The sequence below is a fragment of the Pseudophryne corroboree genome, chromosome 5 (genome assembly GCF_028390025.1).
Source record: "Pseudophryne corroboree isolate aPseCor3 chromosome 5, aPseCor3.hap2, whole genome shotgun sequence".
In the NCBI taxonomy this organism is placed as follows: domain Eukaryota; kingdom Metazoa; phylum Chordata; class Amphibia; order Anura; family Myobatrachidae; genus Pseudophryne; species Pseudophryne corroboree.
In genome coordinates, this window is record NC_086448.1 from 203,568,949 (window position 1) to 203,589,951 (window position 21,003).

Here is a 21,003-nt window from a genome sequence, read left to right on the forward strand (position 1 = left end):
CTGAGTGGAATGTTGGGAATGAGAGACTAACTGATGAGTTATTAGATTTGCATAAGTAATAGGGCATTTGAATGGTGTTTCGAATTTATCTAATGTATGTAGGAGGGGAAGTAATAGACTAATATACTTCAGTGAGAAGTGATATAGATCAAGCATGTGAATTACTACATTTGAGGCATTTCTCTTTCTGGCACAGGGCACCAAAAAGTCTAGTTATGGCTCTGCTGAATAACCCCCATAGTGCTCAGTGACCACCAATGTCACAACCCTTTCTTAAGTCTGAGGAAATACTGCAGAACTAATTTCTCAGGTAGAAAATGGCAGGGGATGTGGGTGTAAGAAAGCCTGTGCATTGTGCATTAATACTTGACATTATTATATTGTGTATAAATAGGATAAAGCAATACTGTCAAGCTGCATTTTAAAGCTATCTCTACAGTATTGTGTGGTATAAGTTTAAACATTAATGTCTTTTTTTTTTTTTTTTAGATGGACGCACCTAAAAACGTTTTTTTTTTTAATGCATTCCTCAGATGCATACCTACATACAGTATGTTGTGTCTGGAAATGCAGTCTTCATTTTACACTTGTTTCCAGGAGTAGGAGAGTAACTAGTCCACATTCTTTATGGATCTCTCTTACTTGCTTGTGTCCGGTCAGTAACTCCCATCATAAGCAACAAACAAGTCTTTGTAAAAACAAGAGCAATTGTGCACATATCAATGCGTGACTTAATGGAAGATAAAACTGGTTTTGCATTATTATTATTATTACATTTTATTTATAGGGCGCCACAAGTGTTTCGCAGCGCCGTACAAAGGACAGTACAGGGAGACAAAACTTAGCATAACAGTAAATAAATAAAAAATGGAGTGCAGGTAACAAAGAGCAACACAATTCTCAAAACATAATACAGCTTAGATGCAAGTAGCGAAGGAGTAATCATTGTACTACTTGGGGCTGGCGGCCATAAATAGAGATGAGCCTTAACCAGCAGGACAGAAAGCAGGTAAAGATGGTCGCTGAGTGAAATGTGTCAAGAAGAGGGTTTAGACAAGAGGAAAGAGGGCCCTGCGCATCATGCCAAATAAGTCGCACTGGCGGCTACTCAAAGCCACAACCAGTGTGGCTACATCTGCAGGCAATGAGGTATCTTTTAGTTTGGATACTTAGTTTAGAATATTTGAAATCAAAATGTTCTGTTAAAATAAAAAGATACATTTTTTCTAAATTTACAAAGAAAATGTTCAGCTTTTCCATGTTTTTGTATACAATTAATCACATGCAGCTGAAAGCAAATTAACCAAGTTCATTTAGCTTGTTTCTTATAATTGTGTACAGTATTGGTCATATGCTCGAAGGAAAATGTTTACTTTACTGCTCCCTGCTGCTTATTCTCATTTTGTATTCAGAAGAAAGGCGCCCCTAGCTGTTTTATGTGCTGACGACTGAATCTTATCAGAAGAAAATTACATCACAGGTTACCTGAGGATCGCTGTCTTCATAGTTACATTAAATTGACTGCACAAATTAGTTGAAAATTTTCTGTCACTGAAAATAGATTGCAGGAAACACTAACCTGGCTTGTTTGGGCCTGATTCATGTTTAAGGCACACTTACCGACATTCTGGCTGCTCTTTGCGGGAGAGAGCAACCAGGTCGGCTCAACAGGCGGGCTGGGGAGCGCTGTGACGTAAGGAGGGGGTGGGCTGGAGGCAGGATGGGGGTGGAGCAAGGGTGGGATGGGGGTGGGGTTACGGTGACACATCTTTTAAGCCCCGCCCCGCTCTGTAGTGGCACGATCACCGGCATTACACTGCAGGGGGCGTGGCTATGATGACGCGATTCAGCAAGAATCGCATCATCGACTGCCCGGACCGCCCACTTTACACACAAAGTGGGCGGACGGACAGGGAGGACCCCTCAAATTGGGAGACTTGACTGCTCTTCCGGGGAGCCGGGAGGGTCACCCGATTTTCGGGAGCCTCCCGGCCATTCCGGGAGAGTAGGCAAGTATAGTTTAAGGCAAAAAAGCAAGCAACTAACTGGGCAAAACCATGTGGCACTGCAGGTGGGGCAGATGTAACATGTGCAGAGATTTATAGATTTGGGTGGGAGTTGTTCAAACTGAAATCTAAGTTGCAGTGCAAAAATAAAGCTGTCTTAACATTTGTGGGCGACATGCAAAAGCAGCCACTATTTACCCTGCATAGAAACAGTATAAATATATTTGCTCCCCTTGCATGGCAACATGGTTTGTTCCAAACACAAAGTTTCATTTTTGTTTTCTTTCTTAACTTAGGGTGTGCACACACGGTGAGATCCTTGCTATGCCCGATTTTCACTTGCGATTTCCCTTGAACTCCCCGGAGCCCAGCACCATCGATTTTGACTAACTTTGCTTGAGATATGGAGTATGTGTTCTTACAATTTTGGCTTATGTGAGATTTTGGCTTCTGTGAGATTTTGGCTTATGTGAGATGTCATTGACATGTGAGATGAACTAGATAGTACACCGATCTAGCAAGGATTGACTTGCTTGCACAGTCTATCTTTTCTTGCGATGCCGACCTGGCGGGACCGCGCATCGGGATCTCAAGGTGACTTTCACCTTGCGATCTGCACTAACTTTTCTTGCAATTTTGACTATATAGTCTAAATCGAAAGAAAAAATCTCACCGTGTGTACACACCCTAAGTTATACCTCCCAACATCACCCTCTCAAGGAGGGACAAAATGCTCTGCTTTTGGACTTTTCTCTTAATTTGTGATTGTCAGCACCTGTTTTGAACAGGTTAATCCATAAGAAAGGAGTTTCAGCACAGGTAATGGCAATTAGAATTTAAGAGGTAAGCCCAGGAGCAGAGCATTCTGTCACTACTGGAGATGGTCATGTTGGGAAGTATGTAACTTACAAACATGAACCAGGCCCTTTGTTTACATTGACAAACTAAAAATGACCACAACCTTGTTTTCTTAAGCGCATATTGGGGGTAATTCCGAGTTGATCGCAGCATCAAATTTGTTAGCAGTTGGTAAAACCATGTGCACTGCAGGGGGGGCAGATATAACATTTGCAGAGAGAGTTAGATTTGGGTAGGTTATTTTGTTTCTGTGCAGGGTAAATACTGGCTGCTTAATTTTTACACTGCAATTTAGATTTCAGTTTGAACACACCCCACCCAAATCTAACTCTCTCTGCACATGTTATATCTGCCACACCTGCAGTGCAAATGGTTTTGCCCCACTGCTAACAAATTTGATGCTGCGATCAACTCGGAATTACCCCCATTGAATGCTGCAAAAATCAAAATGAGAACGAACAAATAAGATAAAGCACTTTAATTGTCGGCTTACTATCATACTTAACAATAAACGACAGATGGAATAACTTGCGCCCTCTTAGCTGCAGCTTAGTCCTGTTCACAAGGGCACCAACTCATGGTCAGCATAAACACAAATAATTGAAGAATGGTCCTCAAGCGCTGATAAGTTCTTTAGCGGTATCCTGATGAGGATCCCCTGCGTGTTGTCAATATAAATAAATATATTACCCACTAGAAATACCACAGCAGCTGGAAGGGGTTTGTCAGACCCCGCTAAAAGATAAACAATATGCAAAGAGGTACCAGCGCTATGAGTTGTGTCGCCAATTGTTCAATAAATCAATTACCACTGGATCAGTTAGAAATTTTAATAAACATAATTATCACATAAATTAAAAACGTGAAGATGAGGTATTTAAGAGTTAACCATACAATTAAAATATAAAATGCAATGTGATAAAATAAAAAATAGGAATTGGCTCTGAGGTGATAATGATTCAAATTGCTGGAAAGGACCCAACCATTATTTTAGTGATCCCGGACTTAATAAAGTGCAGATTTCCTCCTCCTTAGAATTATTTGTGCAGTCAGCTAGTAATACCCTTAATAGTACCTCTCACACAGTTCCATATAAAGATGGTGATGATTGCTCGTCTGTGCAGATATTCAAGGGGTTTCCATAATCTTGCTGGTTGTGCTGAAAGGAGTGGTTTTAGAGATGAGCGGGTTCGGTTCCTCTGAATCCGAACCCGCCCGAACTTCAGGTTTTTTACACGGGTCCGAGCAGGCTCGGATCTTCCCGCCTTGCTCGGCTAACCCGAGCGCGCCCGAACGTCATCATCACGCTGTCGGATTCTCGCGAGGCTCGGATTCTATCGCGAGACTCGGATTCTATATAAGGAGCCGCGCGTCGCCGCCATTTTCACACGTGCATTGAGAGTCATAGGGAGAGGACGTGGCTGGCGTCCTCTCCGTTTAGAGAAGAGAGAGACACAGTATTTTCGGGGAGCATTATTAGGAGGAGTACTACTGTATACTACTATACTACTTGCTGAAGTGATATTTATAGATTAGATAGTGTGACTGTAAGTGTATTATCTGACTTGTGGGGGAGACACTGACAGTGGGGAGCAGTTAGAGTCTGAGAGCAGGACTCAGGAGTACATATAACGTACAGTGCACACTTTTGCTGCCAGAGTCAGTGCCACACTGCCATTGTTGTGACCACACTGACCACCAGTATAATAATATATTTTGTGATTGTCTGCTTAGGCCTCGGAGTACTAGTTGCAAGTTGCAACGTGACCTGTCCTGAAGTGACCACCAGTTTAATAATCAATCACCACCAGTTTAATATATATATATATATATATATATATATATATATATATATATATAATTGTATATAATATATATATATATATATATATATATAATATTGTATACCACCTACCCGTGGTTTTTTTTTTTTCATTCTTCTTTATACATACTACTATAGTAGCTTACTGTAGCAGTCTGCGGTGCTGTGCTGACCTGACAGTGTCCAGCAGGTCCGTCATCAGTCATTACATAATAAATATATATAGTACCTGTCCGGCTGCAGTACTAGTGATATTATATTGATTTCATCTCATTATCAATAATTTATCATCCAGTCTAGACTCTATATTAGCAGCAGACACAGTACGTTAGTCCACGGCTGTAGCTACCTCTGTGTCGGCACTCGGCAGTCCATCCATAATTGTATACCACCTACCCGTGGTTTTTTTTTTTTCTTTCTTCTTTGTACATACTACTATAGAGTATAGTAGCTTACTGTAGCAGTCTGCGGTGCTGCTGAGCTGACAGTGTCCAGCAGGTCCGTCATCAGTCATCATTACCTAATAAATATATTATCTACCTGTCCGGCTGCAGTACTAGTGATATTATATATACATACATATATATATTGATTTCATCTCATTATCAATCATCCAGTCTATATTAGCAGCAGACACAGTACGTTAGTCCACGGCTGTAGCTACCTCTATGTCGGCACTCAGCAGTCCATCCATAATTGTATACCACCTACCCGTGGTTTTTTTTTTTTTCGTTCTTCTTTGTACATACTACTATAGTATAGTAGCTTACTGTAGCAGTCTGCGGTGCTGCTGAGCTGACAGTGTCCAGCAGGTCCGTCATCAGTCATCATTACCTAATAAATATATTATCTACCTGTCCGGCTGCAGTACTAGTGATATTATATATACATACATATATATATTGATTTCATCTCATTATCAATCATCCAGTCTATATTAGCAGCAGACACAGTACGTTAGTCCACGGCTGTAGCTACCTCTGTGTCGGCACTCGGCAGTCCATCCATAATTGTATACCACCTACCCGTGTTTTTTTTTTTTCTTTCTTCTTTGTACATACTACTATAGAGTATAGTAGCTTACTGTAGCAGTCCGCGGTGCTGCTGAGCTGACAGTGTCCAGCAGGTCCGTCATCAGTCATCATTACCTAATAAATATATTATCTACCTGTCCGGCTGCAGTACTAGTGATATTATATATACATACATATATATATTGATTTCATCTCATTATCAATCATCCAGTCTATATTAGCAGCAGACACAGTACGTTAGTCCACGGCTGTAGCTACCTCTGTGTCGGCACTCGGCAGTCCATCCATAAGTATACTAGTATCCATCCATCTCCATTGTTTACCTGAGGTGCCTTTTAGTTGTGCCTATTAAAATATGGAGAACAAAAATGTTGAGGTTCCAAAATTAGGGAAAGATCAAGATCCACTTCCACCTCGTGCTGAAGCTGCTGCCACTAGTCATGGCCGAGACGATGAAATGCCAGCAACGTCGTCTGCCAAGGCCGATGCCCAATGTCATAGTACAGAGCATGTCAAATCCAAAACACCAAATATCAGTAAAAAAAGGACTCCAAAACCTAAAATAAAATTGTCGGAGGAGAAGCGTAAACTTGCCAATATGCCATTTACCACACGGAGTGGCAAGGAACGGCTGAGGCCCTGGCCTATGTTCATGGCTAGTGGTTCAGCTTCACATGAGGATGGAAGCACTCAGCCTCTCGCTAGAAAACTGAAAAGACTCAAGCTGGCAAAAGCACCGCAAAGAACTGTGCGTTCTTCGAAATCCCAAATCCACAAGGAGAGTCCAATTGTGTCGGTTGCGATGCCTGACCTTCCCAACACTGGACGTGAAGAGCATGCGCCTTCCACCATTTGCACGCCCCCTGCAAGTGCTGGAAGGAGCACCCGCAGTCCAGTTCCTGATAGTCAGATTGAAGATGTCAGTGTTGAAGTACACCAGGATGAGGAGGATATGGGTGTTGCTGGCGCTGGGGAGGAAATTGACCAGGAGGATTCTGATGGTGAGGTGGTTTGTTTAAGTCAGGCACCCGGGGAGACACCTGTTGTCCGTGGGAGGAATATGGCCACTGACATGCCTGGTGAAAATACCAAAAAAATCTGCTCTTCGGTGTGGAAGTATTTCAACAGAAATGCGGACAACAGGTGTCAAGCCGTGTGTTGCCTTTGTCAAGCTGTAATAAGTAGGGGTAAGGACGTTAACCACCTCGGAACATCCTCCCTTATACGTCACCTGCAGCGCATTCATAATAAGTCAGTGACAAGTTCAAAAACTTTGGGTGACAGCGGAAGCAGTCCACTGACCAGTAAATCCCTTCCTCTTGTAACCAAGCTCACGCAAACCACCCCACCAACTCCCTCAGTGTCAATTTCCTCCTTCCCCAGGAATGCCAATAGTCCTGCAGGCCATGTCACTGGCAATTCTGACGATTCCTCTCCTGCCTGGGATTCCTCCGATGCATCCTTGCGTGTAACGCCTACTGCTGCTGGCGCTGCTGTTGTTGCTGCTGGGAGTCGATGGTCATCCCAGAGGGGAAGTCGTAAGACCACTTTTACTACTTCCACCAAGCAATTGACTGTCCAACAGTCCTTTGCGAGGAAGATGAAATATCACAGCAGTCATCCTACTGCAAAGCGGATAACTGAGGCCTTGGCATCCTGGGTGGTGAGAAACGTGGTTCCGGTATCCATCATTACTGCAGAGCCAACTAGAGACTTGTTGGAGGTACTGTGTCCCCGGTACCAAATACCATCTAGGTTCCATTTCTCTAGGCAGGCGATACCGAAAATGTACACAGACCTCAGAAAAAGAGTCACCAGTGTCCTAAAAAATGCAGCTGTACCCAATGTCCACTTAACCACGGACATGTGGACAAGTGGAGCAGGGCAGGGTCAGGACTATATGACTGTGACAGCCCACTGGGTAGATGTATGGACTCCCGCCGCAAGAACAGCAGCGGCGGCACCAGTAGCAGCATCTCGCAAACGCCAACTCTTTCCTAGGCAGGCTACGCTTTGTATCACCGGTTTCCAGAATACGCACACAGCTGAAAACCTCTTACGGCAACTGAGGAAGATCATCGCGGAATGGCTTACCCCAATTGGACTCTCCTGTGGATTTGTGGCATCGGACAACGCCAGCAATATTGTGTGTGCATTAAATATGGGCAAATTCCAGCACGTCCCATGTTTTGCACATACCTTGAATTTGGTGGTGCAGAATTATTTAAAAAACGACAGGGGCGTGCAAGAGATGCTGTCGGTGGCCAGAAGAATTGCGGGACACTTTCGGCGTACAGGCACCACGTACAGAAGACTGGAGCACCACCAAAAACTACTGAACCTGCCCTGCCATCATCTGAAGCAAGAAGTGGTAACGAGGTGGAATTCAACCCTCTATATGCTTCAGAGGTTGGAGGAGCAGCAAAAGGCCATTCAAGTCTATACAATTGAGCACGATATAGGAGGTGGAATGCACCTGTCTCAAGCGCAGTGGAGAATGATTTCAACGTTGTGCAAGGTTCTGATGCCCTTTGAACTTGCCACACGTGAAGTCAGTTCAGACACTGCCAGCCTGAGTCAGGTCATTCCCCTCATCAGGCTTTTGCAGAAGAAGCTGGAGACATTGAAGGAGGAGCTAACACGGAGCGATTCCGCTAGGCATGTGGGACTTGTGGATGGAGCCCTTAATTCGCTTAACAAGGATTCACGGGTGGTCAATCTGTTGAAATCAGAGCACTACATTTTGGCCACCGTGCTCGATCCTAGATTTAAAGCATACCTTGGATCTCTCTTTCCGGCAGACACAAGTCTGCTGGGGTTGAAAGACCTGCTGGTGAGAAAATTGTCAAGTCAAGCGGAACGCGACCTGTCAACATCTCCTCCTTCACATTCTCCCGCAACTGGGGGTGCGAGGAAAAGGCTCAGAATTCCGAGCCCACCCGCTGGCTAACCATCATACCAGATCACTTACTTGCTGTATTGGATGAATAAAGAAGCCGTGTGTTTTTTTTTGAAAAATACTGGCCTGCCTTATTCCTGCCGCCCATACTGTGAGGGATACGAAAGATACCTTGATGTGTACGCGGGATAGGACACTAATGTAAGTGTTATTCCAATAGCTAAGTCCATTGCAAGTGAAGTGTACCGTGGATGTATGGTGATAGAAAGATACCTTTACATGAAAGCGAGACAGAATAATAAAGTGAGTGTCTTTCTGATGTGTGGAAAGAGCTTGAAAGAAACTTTGGACGAAGATTGAAAAGTCTCAAGTTGTTTATAAATTTCATTATTTTTAAACTCAGCGCTAGTCTGCAACCATCTATTGCTTGTGTATATCTCGTGTGGTTCATAGGGATAAATAAGGGAATATCCCACGTGTTGCAAACAGGCTGCTTTTAACTGGCAGCGCAGGGCTGCATACAAAAACTATTGTCAGGGTGATGCAGGGCAGTCTGGAGCGACTGCTGATGCTGACATCTGGTCCGGACTGAAGGACCTGACAACGATTACGGACATGTCGTCTACTGTCACTGCATATGATTCTCTCAACATTGAAAGAATGGTGGAGGATTATATGAGTGACCGCATCCAAGTAGGCACGTCACACAGTCCGTACTTATACTGGCAGGAAAAAGAGGCAATTTGGAGGCCCTTGCACAAACTGGCTTTATTCTACCTAAGTTGCCCTCCCACAAGTGTGTACTCCGAAAGAGTGTTTAGTGCCGCCGCTCACCTTGTCAGCAATCGGCGTACGAGGTTACATCCAGAAAATGTGGAGAAGATGATGTTCATTAAAATGAATTATAATCAATTCCTCCGTGGAGACATTGACCAGCAGCAATTGCCTCCACAAAGTACACAGGGAGCTGAGATGGTGGATTCCAGTGGGGACGAATTGATAATCTGTGAGGAGGGGGATGTACACGGTGATATATCGGAGGATGATGATGAGATGGACATCTTGCCTCTGTAGAGCCAGTTTGTGCAAGGAGAGATTAATTGCTTCTTTTTTGGTGGGGGTCCAAACCAACCCGTCATTTCAGTCACAGTCGTGTGGCAGACCCTGTCACTGAAATGATGGGTTGGTTAAAGTGTGCATGTCCTGTTTATACAACATAAGGGTGGGTGGGAGGGCCCAAGGACAATTCCATCTTGCACCTCTTTTTTCTTTAATTTTTCTTTGCGTCATGTGCTGTTTGGGGAGGGTTTTTTGGAAGGGACATCCTGCGTGACACTGCAGTGACACTCCTAGATGGGCCCGGTGTTTGTGTCGGCCACTAGGGTCGCTTATCTTACTCACACAGCTACCTCATTGCGCCTCTTTTTTTCTTTGCGTCATGTGCTGTTTGGGGAGGGTTTTTTGGAAGGGACATCCTGCGTGACACTGCAGTGACACTCCTAGATGGGCCCGGTGTTTGTGTCGGCCACTAGGGTCGCTTATCTTACTCACACAGCTACCTCATTGCGCCTCTTTTTTTCTTTGCGTCATGTGCTGTTTGGGGAGGGTTTTTTGGAAGGGACATCCTGCGTGACACTGCAGTGACACTCCTAAATGGGCCCGGTGTTTGTGTCGGCCACTAGGGTCGCTTATCTTACTCACACAGCTACCTCATTGCGCCTCTTTTTTTCTTTGCGTCATGTGCTGTTTGGGGAGGGTTTTTTGGAAGGGACATCCTGCGTGACACTGCAGTGCCACTCCTAGATGGGCCCGGTGTTTGTGTCGGCCACTAGGGTCGCTTATCTTACTCACACAGCTACCTCATTGCGCCTCTTTTTTTCTTTGCGTCATGTGCTGTTTGGGGAGGGTTTTTTGGAAGGGACATCCTGCGTGACACTGCAGTGACACTCCTAGATGGGCCCGGTGTTTGTGTCGGCCACTAGGGTCGCTTATCTTACTCACACAGCTACCTCATTGCGCCTCTTTTTTTCTTTGCATCATGTGCTGTTTGGGGAGGGTTTTTTGGAAGGGACATCCTGCGTGACACTGCAGTGACACTCCTAGATGGGCCCGGTGTTTGTGTCGGCCACTAGGGTCGCTTAGCTTAGTCATCCAGCGACCTAGGTGCAAATTTTAGGACTAAAAATAATATTGTGAGGTGTGAGGTATTCAGAATAGACTGAAAATGAGTGTAAATTGTGGTTTTTGAGGTTAATAATACTTTGGGATCAAAATGACCCCCAAATTCTATGATTTAAGCTGTTTTTTAGTGTTTTTTGAAAAAAACACCCGAATCCAAAACACACCCGAATCAGACAAAAAAAATTCGGTGAGGTTTTGCCAAAACGCGGTCGAACCCAAAACACGGCCGCGGAACCGAACCCAAAACCAAAACACAAAACCCGAAAAATTTCCGGCGCTCATCTCTAAGTGGTTTGCAGGTAGAGTCCTTGGAAATCCGAGTGTGCAAAGGAGTCCTTATCTGGATCAAACTGGACAAAGGTTGGGATTCCACAGCAGTGCCTTAACGCGTTTCCCTGAGCCAGGTCACTCAGCTTCTTCAGAAGAAGCTGAGCGACCTGGCTCAGGGAACCGCGTTAAGGCACTGCTGTGGAATCCCAACCTTTGTCCAGTTTGATCCAGATAAGGACTCTTTTGCACACTTGGATTTCCAAGGACTCTACCTGCAAACCACTCCTTTCAGCACAACCAGCAAGATTATGGAAACCCCTTGAATATCTGCACAGACGAGCAATCATCACCATCTTTATATGGAACTGTGTGAGAGGTACTATTAAGGGTATTACCAGCTGACTGCACAAATAATTCTAAGGAGGAGGAAATCTGCACTTTATTAAGTCCGGGATCACTAAAATAATGGTTGGGTCCTTTCCAGCAATTTGAATCATTATCACCTCAGACCCAATTCCTATTTTTGATTTTATCACATTGCATTTTATATTTTAATTGTATGGTTAACTCTTAAATACCTCATCTTCACGTTTTTAATTTATGTGATAATTATGTTTATTAAAATTTCTAACTGATCCAGTGGTAATTGATTTATTGAACAATTGGCGACACAACTCATAGCGCTGGTACCTCTTTGCATATTGCGTGTTGTCAATATAGGTGGAAGAAAACAAATTATCCAATGGCCCACAATATACTGTCGCCACTGAACACTGTTACAACAAATTTATTTGGTACAGATAAAATACAATAGAGTAACAGTAAAAAATGTATATATAGTGTAAATTTTAAACTCTTAAAAAAGTGGGGAGAGGGGATGGATTGTACTTTAAAACCACATAAACATGGTTCTAAAACCAGAAAAATAAATAATAAAAATGTTCAAATATCTAGAACGAATAAAGGAGAGTCTTAACTTATAGGTAGAGGGTCACAGAGGGAGAGCCCAAAGCGTTTCGTCCTGTTGACTTCTTCAAGTACCCCTTGAAGAAGTCAACAGGACTAAAACCAAGTATTAAGAGGTGTTCACTATATAGGATTACCAGATGTAACACAGGTATTATAAATAAGGACTCGCAGGCAGGTATTCCGCATACAACCACAGTGTCTTTACTGGCATCAGACACTGTAGCACAGCATACTCAGGCTTGGGCCTGGTCACACAGATATATACAGACATAAAGCAACAAACATAAAAGTCCTAGCACTTCACATGCTCTATAGTCATTCTGCTGCAGTGGCTTGCAGCTACACATGCCATGCTCTCCTGGCACGGGCAATGTCCACAGTCCCTGGTGCTATAAGCTGAGCCCTGCTCACTGGCCTCTAACAGGCATCAGTGCAATACATTGTGGGTAAATAGGATTTTTAAACCCCTCTCCTGCACCTGACTTCCTGCTGTCTCTGGGTAAGCTGGAAAACCTGGACCTCTGTTTCTCCAGCTACAGCTGTGTAATTTAGAAAGCCTGGAATTATAAACCTCCACTGCAGGTGTAGAATGTGCAGGCCTTGTTTTCTTCTCCCTTGGAGGAAGCTGATTCCACCAGAATGTGGGCAATTGTGGTGAGACACAAGCCCTCTCACCACATATACCATACCTCCCAATTTTCAGGTCCAGCAAAACAGGACTCTCGTGCGTTGTAGGCCCCTGTTTTTATCACTGTGGGGGCATGGCCAGCGTTTTGTGAGTTGCTTCCCATGCCCCTACTCCCTCTACCCGGTGAATAGCTGCCATGCGCATGTGCACAGCATCTACTCACCGATGCACAGCTAAGCAGAAAATGAGAGAGAGAGAGAGAGAGAGAGAGAGAGAGAGAGAGGGTATCCCATCTGACAAACAAATGAAAAAGAAAACAGATGCATTGCCCTTATATAAATGTATTCACAGAACATTTATAAAATTGAATAGATAAATTGATTCGTACTAAAACTTAAGTCAAGATTTTTGTTGTACATAAAACATATGAACAATACAAAGAATGAATGTGCTCATGCCAGAGGCAGCTGGAAACAACCATCTGTATAAAGGATGTGGCTCTGGATCCTCTTCTCCTACAAAGGTGTGACTAATACCCCTTTCACACCGCACAAATAACCTGGTTTCGACTCGGTATATTGCCAGGTCGACACGGGTCACTGTCCGGTGTGTAACGGGCCAAGGACAAATTCCTGGTTCGCCTGACCCGGTAATTCAACCCGGGTTATAAGAAGTGTTATTCCCAGGTAATTGATGGGTCAGGCGCAGTATGAATGGGTTCCCCGGGTCGATTCGACCCGGTACCCGTTCACTGCATAGGAGGAGGCAGTGCAGAAATGATGTCATCTCGCGTTGCCACCTCCGCCCCGGCCCCCTATGCCAGGTTGGAATTGCGGTGTGTAGGGTCCAATGCCGGGTCCCACCCGGGAAGGACCCGTTTCCAATTCCTGTGTGGGACCTGGCATTGCGATCTGAAAGCGGTATTGAGCTCCTTAAGATGATAGAAGCCTGGTAGACATCCTGGATAAATAATGGGGTCCGAGAGGTATAAACAGCAGGGCCGTTTCTAGACAATTTGGCTCCCAGTGCGAGATTTCAAAATGCGCCCCCCCCCCCCCCCCATTGCTATAAAAAAAAATAGCGTGCCCCTCCCCCCCATATAGCTATCAAGAGAAAAAGCATGCGCGCGCTCCCGACAAGGGTGTGTGGCCTGATTAAAATGGGCGTGGTCTCATTAAAGTGGGCGTGGCCTCGTCTGATATCATCACGCCCACCACAGGGGAAAAAAAATAAAAATAAAAAAGTCCCCATTTTACACATTACAGCAGGCAAGTGTCCCCATTTTACACAGCGCGGCAGGCAGGTGTCCCCATTTTACAAAGTGCGGCAGGCAGGTATCCCCATTTTACACAGTGCGGCAGGCAGGTATCCCCATTTTACACAGTACGGTAGGCAGATATCCCCATTTTACAAAATGCGGCAGGCAGATATCCCCATTTTACACAGTACGCAGGCAGATATCCCCATTTTACACAGTACGGCAGGCAGATATCCCCATTTTACACAGCGCGGCAGGCACGTACCCCCATTTTACACAGCGCGGCAGGCACGTGCCCCCATTTTACACAACACGGCAGGCAGGTGTCCCCATTTTACAAAGTGCGGCAGGCAGATATCCCCATTTTACACAGTGCGGCAGGCAGGTATCCCCATTTTACACAGTACGGCAGGCAGATTTCCCCATTTTACACAGTACGCAGGCAGGTGCCCCCATTTTACACAGTGCAGCAGGCAGGTGCCCCCAATTTACACAGTGCGGTAGGCAGGTATCCCCATTTTACACAGTGCGGCAGGCAGGTATCCCCATTTTACACAGTGCGGCAGGCAGGTATCTCCATTTTACACAGTGCGGCAGGCAGGTGTCAAGTGGGGGGGGGAGGAAGGGGGAGAGAGAGAGATAGAGATAATACTTACATCTTCCCGCTCTTCGGGTCCGGCCGCCTCACGTCCCTCGCGCCGGCCGCCTCCTCCTTCCAGGCTTAACTCCTCTCCTCCCTCTTCCCGAGCGCTCCTGCTCGGGGGGCGGGGCTTCGCGGAATGACACGTTTGTGTCGTTACGTCACGACGCAAACGCGTCATTCCGCGAAACTCCGCCCCCCGAGCAGGAGCGCTCGGGAAGAGGAAGGAGAGCAGATAAGGACACACAAAGTGCCGCGGCGGGCGCCCCTTGCGGTTGCACGGCTCGCCCGCCGCTAGAAACGGCACTGATAAACAGTACACAAACTAGTTCCTGAAAGCCGCTAATGTGTGTTTTGTTTTTTTCAAGTGCCTGTTTTTATGTATTTCTTTAAACCAAAATTACCTTAATATAGATTTCACATTTTATAAAAGTGAAGAAGCAATAAATCTCCTTAATTTAATGATCTATATTGAAGATGGCTAAATACCAACTAGATACTACAAGAAATCCACAGACACCAACTGCTATATAAATGGATGTGATAGCAAATGTCGTCACATGACCAGTCGCAGCATCCCCACTTTTAGAGTGCCGACAGGGGATGGGGTAATTCATTTTCCCCTTCCCTGCCCCCTACCCTAACCAGTGACGTGCGGTGGGGTGAGGAAGAGCCTTTCCTGTCATACTAATGTTTGTGCCAGAGTTTTGACTGTGTAAAGTATATGAAAAATACAAGGAATATGTTAGAAATATCTCCTTTGCATTATTCTAATCATTTTTAAAGCCAAAACTCTGGAGTAAAAGGTCTATGGCAGGTGAGGCACTTATCTTTTCAGCTCTGATCAAAACTCACCAAATTTCCAGGAGTTTACAGTGCATCCAGAAAGTATTCACAGCGCTTCACTTTTTCCACATTTTGTTATGTTACAGCCGTATTCCAAACTGGAATAATTTTTTCCCCTCACAATTCTACACACAATGGGGGTAATTCAGAGTTGATCGCAGCAGCAAATTTGTTAGCAGTTGGGGGTCATTCCGACCCGATGGCACTCTGCAGTTTTTAGCAGCCGTGCGATTGGGTCCAAACTGCGCATGCGATGTGGCCGCAATGCACAGGCGCATCGTTGCTTAGTGCCGGGAAACGCCAGGCAGTGATGAAACTAACGAAGCTCGGGATCGCATCGGCGACAGCAGGAAGGCATTCCTGGGTGGCAACTGACCGTTTTCTGGGAGAGTCGACGAAACCGCAGGCGTGACCAAGCGTTTGCAAGGCAGGTGTCTGACGTAAATTCCGGGACCTGACAGGCTGAAGTGATCGCAGCGGCTGAGTAAGTTCTGAGCTACTCTGAAACTGCACATGCGTTCGCACACTTGCTAAGCTAAAATACACTCCCCTATAGGCGGCGACTACCTGACCGCACGGGCAGCAAAAAATTGCAGCGTGCGATCAACTCGGAATGACCCCCCCATGTGCACTGCAGGTGTGGCAGATATAACATTTGCAGAGAGAGTTAGATTTGGGTGGGTTATTTTATTTCTGTGCAGGGTAAATACTGACTGCTTTATTTTTACACTGCAATTTAGATTTCAGTTTGAACACACCCCACCCAAATCTAACGCTCTCTGCACATGTTATATCTGCCCCCCCCCCCGCAGTGCGCATAGGGGGTCATTCCAACCTGATCGCACGCTAGGATTTTTCACTGCGCTGCGATTAGGTCAGAACTGCGCATGCGTATGCACCGCAATGTGCAAGTACGTTGTACAGGTACAAAGCGGATCGTTGCTGAGCGATGGATTTTACGAAGAATCCATTCGCACAGCCAATCGCAAGGAGATTGACAGGAAGAGGGTGTCAACTGACTGTTTTCTGGGAGTGGTTGGAAAAAAGCAGGCGTGTCCAAGTGTTTGCAGGGCGGGTGCCTGACGTCAATTCCGGGCAAGAACAGTGATCGCAGTGGCTGAGTAAGTCCAGAGCTACTCAGAAACTGCACAAAACTTTTTTGTAGTGCTCGGCTGCACATGCGATAGCACATTTGCAAAGCAAACATACACTCCCCTATAGGTGGCGACTATCTGTTCGCAGTGCTGCAAAAAATAGCTAGCGAGCAATCGACTCGGAATGACCCCCATAGTTTTGCCCAACTGCTAACAAATTTGCTGCTGCGATCAACTCTGAATTAGGCCCGATACCCCATAATGACAACGTGAAAAAAGTGTTTGAGATTTTTGCAAATGTATTAAAAATAAAAAAAACTTAGAAATCACATGTACATAAGTATTCACAGCCTTTGCTCAATACTTTGTTGATGCACCTTTTGGCAGCAATCACAGCCTCAAGTCTTTGTGAATATGATGCCACAAGCTTGGCACACCTATCTTTGTGCAGTTTCGCCCATTCCTCTTTACAGCACCTCTCAAGCTCCATCAAGTTGGATGGGAAGCGTCGGTGCACAGCCATTTTCAGATCTCCCCAGAGATGTTCAATCGGAATCAAGTCTGGACTCTGGCTGGGCCACTCAAGGACATTCACAGAGTTCTGAAGCCACTCCTTTGTTATCTTGGCTGTGTGCTTAGGGTCGTTGTCCTGCTGAAATATAACAGTCACCCCAGTCTGAGGTCAAGAGAGCTCTGGAGCAGGTTTTCATCCAGTATGTCTCTGTACATTGCTGCATTCATCTTTCCTCTATCCTGACTAGTCTCCCAGTTCCTGCCGCTGAAAAACATCCCCTGAGCATGATGCTGCCACCACCATGCGTCACTGTAGGGATGATATTGGCCTGGTGATGAGTGGTGCTTGGTTTCCTCCAAACATGACGCCTGGCATTCACGCCAAAAAGTTTAATCTTTGTCTCATCAGACCAGAGAATTTTGTTTCTCATGGTCTGAGAGTTCTTCAGATGCATTTTGGCAAACTCCAGGTGTACTGCCATGTGCTTTTTACTAAGGAGTGGCTTTCGTCTGGCCACTCTACCATACAGGCCTGATTTAAGAGATGGTTGTCCTTCTGGAAGGTTCTCCTCTCTCCACAGAGGAATGCTGTAGCTCTGACAGAGTGACCATCGGGTTGTTGGTCACCTCCCTGACTAGGGCCCTTCTCCCCCGATCTCTCAGTTTAGATGGCCGGCCAGCTCTAGGAAGAGTCCTGGTAGTTCCGAACTTCTTCAATTTACGGATGATGTAGGCCACTGTGCTCATCGGGACCTCCAAAGCAATAGATATTTTTCTGTACGCTTCCCCATATTTGTGCCTCGAGACAATCCTGTCTCAGAGGTCTACAGACAATTTCTTTGACTTCATGCTTGGTTTGTGGTGAGACATGCACTGTCAAGTGTGGGACCTTATATAGGCAAAACTATGTGCACTGCAGGGGGGGGGGGCAGATATAACATGTGCAGAGAGAGTTAGATTTGGGTGGGTTATATTGTTTCTGTGCAGGATAAGTACTGGCTGCTTTTTTTTACACTGCAATTTAGATTTCAGTTTGAACACACCCCACCCAAATCTAACTCTCTCTGCACATGTTATATCTGCCCCACCTGTAGTGCACATAGGGGGTAATTACAAGTTGATCGCAGCAGGATTTTTGATAGCAATTGGGCAAAACCATGTGCGCTGCAGGGGAGGCAGATATAACATGTGCAGAGAGAGTTAGATTTGGGTGGGTTATTTCGTTTCTGTGCAGGGTAACTACTGGCTGCTGTATTTTTACACTGCAAATTAGATTGCAGATTGAACACACCCCACCCAAATCTAACTCTCTCTGCACATGTTATATCTGCCTCCCCTGCAGTGCACATGGTTTTGCCCAATTGCTAACAAAAATTCTGCTGCGATCAACTTGGAATTACCCCCACGGTTTTGCCCATCTGCTAACAAATGTGCTGCTACGATCAGGTCTGAATTAGGCCCCTAGACAGGTGTGTGCCTTTTCAAATCATGTCCAATCAACTGAATTTACCACAGGTGGACTCCAATTAAGCTGTAGGAACATCTCCAGAATAATCAGTGGAAACAGGATGCAGCTGAGCTCAATTTTGAGCTTCATGGCAAAGGCTGTGATTTCTTAGTTTTTTCTTTTTAATAAATTAGCAAAAATCTCCAAAAATCTTTTTTAACGTTGTCATTATGGGGTATTGTGTGTATAATTCTGAGTGAAAAATGAATTTATTCCATTTTGGAATAAGGCTGTAACATAACAAAATGTGGAAAAAGTGAAGCGCTGTGAATACTTTCTGGATGCACTGTAAAGATATAAATATACAAGAAAAGCGGAAGTCAGAAGGTAGTTGGATATAGGACATGTACAATGTAAGAGCGCCCATGTAGCTTAATACTTGTATAATACTGTATATAATTTAGGTAAGTATACAATTTTTAATTATGAGTGCTGATAATTTACACAATTAAAGATGGAAGAAAGATAGGTGTCTGTCACTCACCCATCAGGCAACGTAATAGGAGGTTCTCCCATGAGAATACCATTGGGTGAGTCACATAAAGTGATAATCTGAGATTGTGTTGAGGTTGATAAAGTTGTCATTTAGCTTTCCCATGAATCACAAAGGAGGAAAGCTTCTTCTCTTTGTCAAACACTTCCACCCAATCCATATGAAATATGAAATGAAGGGGTATATTTACTAAGGTGTGAGTTTTTTTTAGAAGTGGAGATTAGCAACCAATCAGATTTCACTTAACATTTGTCTAGCTGCTTTTAGAAGATAATAGATAGAATTTGATTAGTTGCTATGGGCAACATCTCCACTTCTACAAAACTCACACCTAAGTAAATATACCCCTAAATTTCTCGCTATATATTTAAAAGTTGATGGGGGTTTGGTGTATCCACTCTCATAAAATGGTCTTTTCTGCGGCAGTACTTATAGCGAGCAATCATTTTCTGCTGCCCAGAGTAAGTCTCTGCCCTCTCGGAAAAATGCCCAAGAATGAAAGGCACAAAGTTGTAAATTTTAAAGAATCTTTTACTTTTTCTTTTTTTTTTAAATCTTGTCAAGTGGAATTATAAGACATATTGTATGCCCTCAGACTGGCCCGGCAAAATTATAAATGAACCCTACAGTACCTGCACCTGTCCAATGTTGGCAATGAAACTTAATATCATTATATTTAGCAGCAATAAAAACAAGTTATTTTTTAGAGAGCAACTACGATTCTATACAGAGAGCATCTCTTGCGAGCTCACCATATAATATAGATAATACCACCGACTGGTATATAGGGGGTGATTACGAGTTGTTCTCTCGCTAGCTGCTTTTAGCAGCAGTGCACACGCTAAGCCGCCGCCCTCTGGGAGTGTATCTTAGCTTAGCAGAAGTGCGAATGAAAGATTAGCAGAATTGCGAATAGAAAATTCTTAGCAGTTTCTGAGTAGCTCCACACTTACTCAGCCATTGCGATCAGTTCAGTCAGTTTCGTTCCTGGTTTGACGTCGCACACACGCCCAGCCACTCCCCCGTTTCTCCAGACACTCCCGCGTGCGCATTTTTGCCTTAATCGCTCCGTTGCGAAAATCGGCAACGAGCGAACAACTCGGAATGACCCCCAGAGAGCATCAATAATACAGAGAGCATCAATTACCGCCATATAACACAGCGAGCATCAGTGAATGCCATAATACAGAATATTTTTCAATGCCTTTATCATTTCCTTGTCAATAATTAACCCTTCCTAAAAATACTATATATATTTCAGCATCATTCAAACAACCCCATTCATTATAATTAATCCTGTATAATTAACCCCTTTACAATTATTGCTATCATAATCCCCATTATTAATTAGCCCGAACATCATGAAATAATTCCATTCATGTATATTACCTCATATCAGGCTCAGAACAAAAAACCCTTCATATTAATTAACCGCTTACACCCTTTATTAATATTACCTTTCATCAGCTATACCCAACCCCCTATAATATCGTAACTGACCTGGTGGTCTCATTTGATTCTGCTCTTGGTGCAGCCACAGCATGCAGGAAGCAGAGAGGCACTACAGGTCCTGCAGAGGCTGTGAGTGGGGAGAAGGGGCATCAAAAGAGACAGGGGCCGTGCAGTGCAAGGCCACTAGGAAGGGATAAAATGTATGCACTGCAGGTGATACTGGATCTCACCCACTTAGTATTGTGGCTCTGTGTCCCCCCTGCTGGTGCCCCCTCTTCAGAAATCTGGGCACCTACCCAGTAAGCCCCCATAGCTGCGCCCCTGAACACTACTTTAAACATTGGTGTGTAAATGAGCCCATCCTGTCACAAAACTGAGGTATTCAGTGCTCCCCAGTCATGCTCTCTCTTAACTGCGCCGCACTCTGAGGCACTGTCCGTCATCTGCTGGTCTGTCTGGCATCCTGCGCTGTCTGCTGCTGCGATGTGTCTCTATTACCAGCACTCCCATGCCTGGTGGCCATTGTCAGTCTC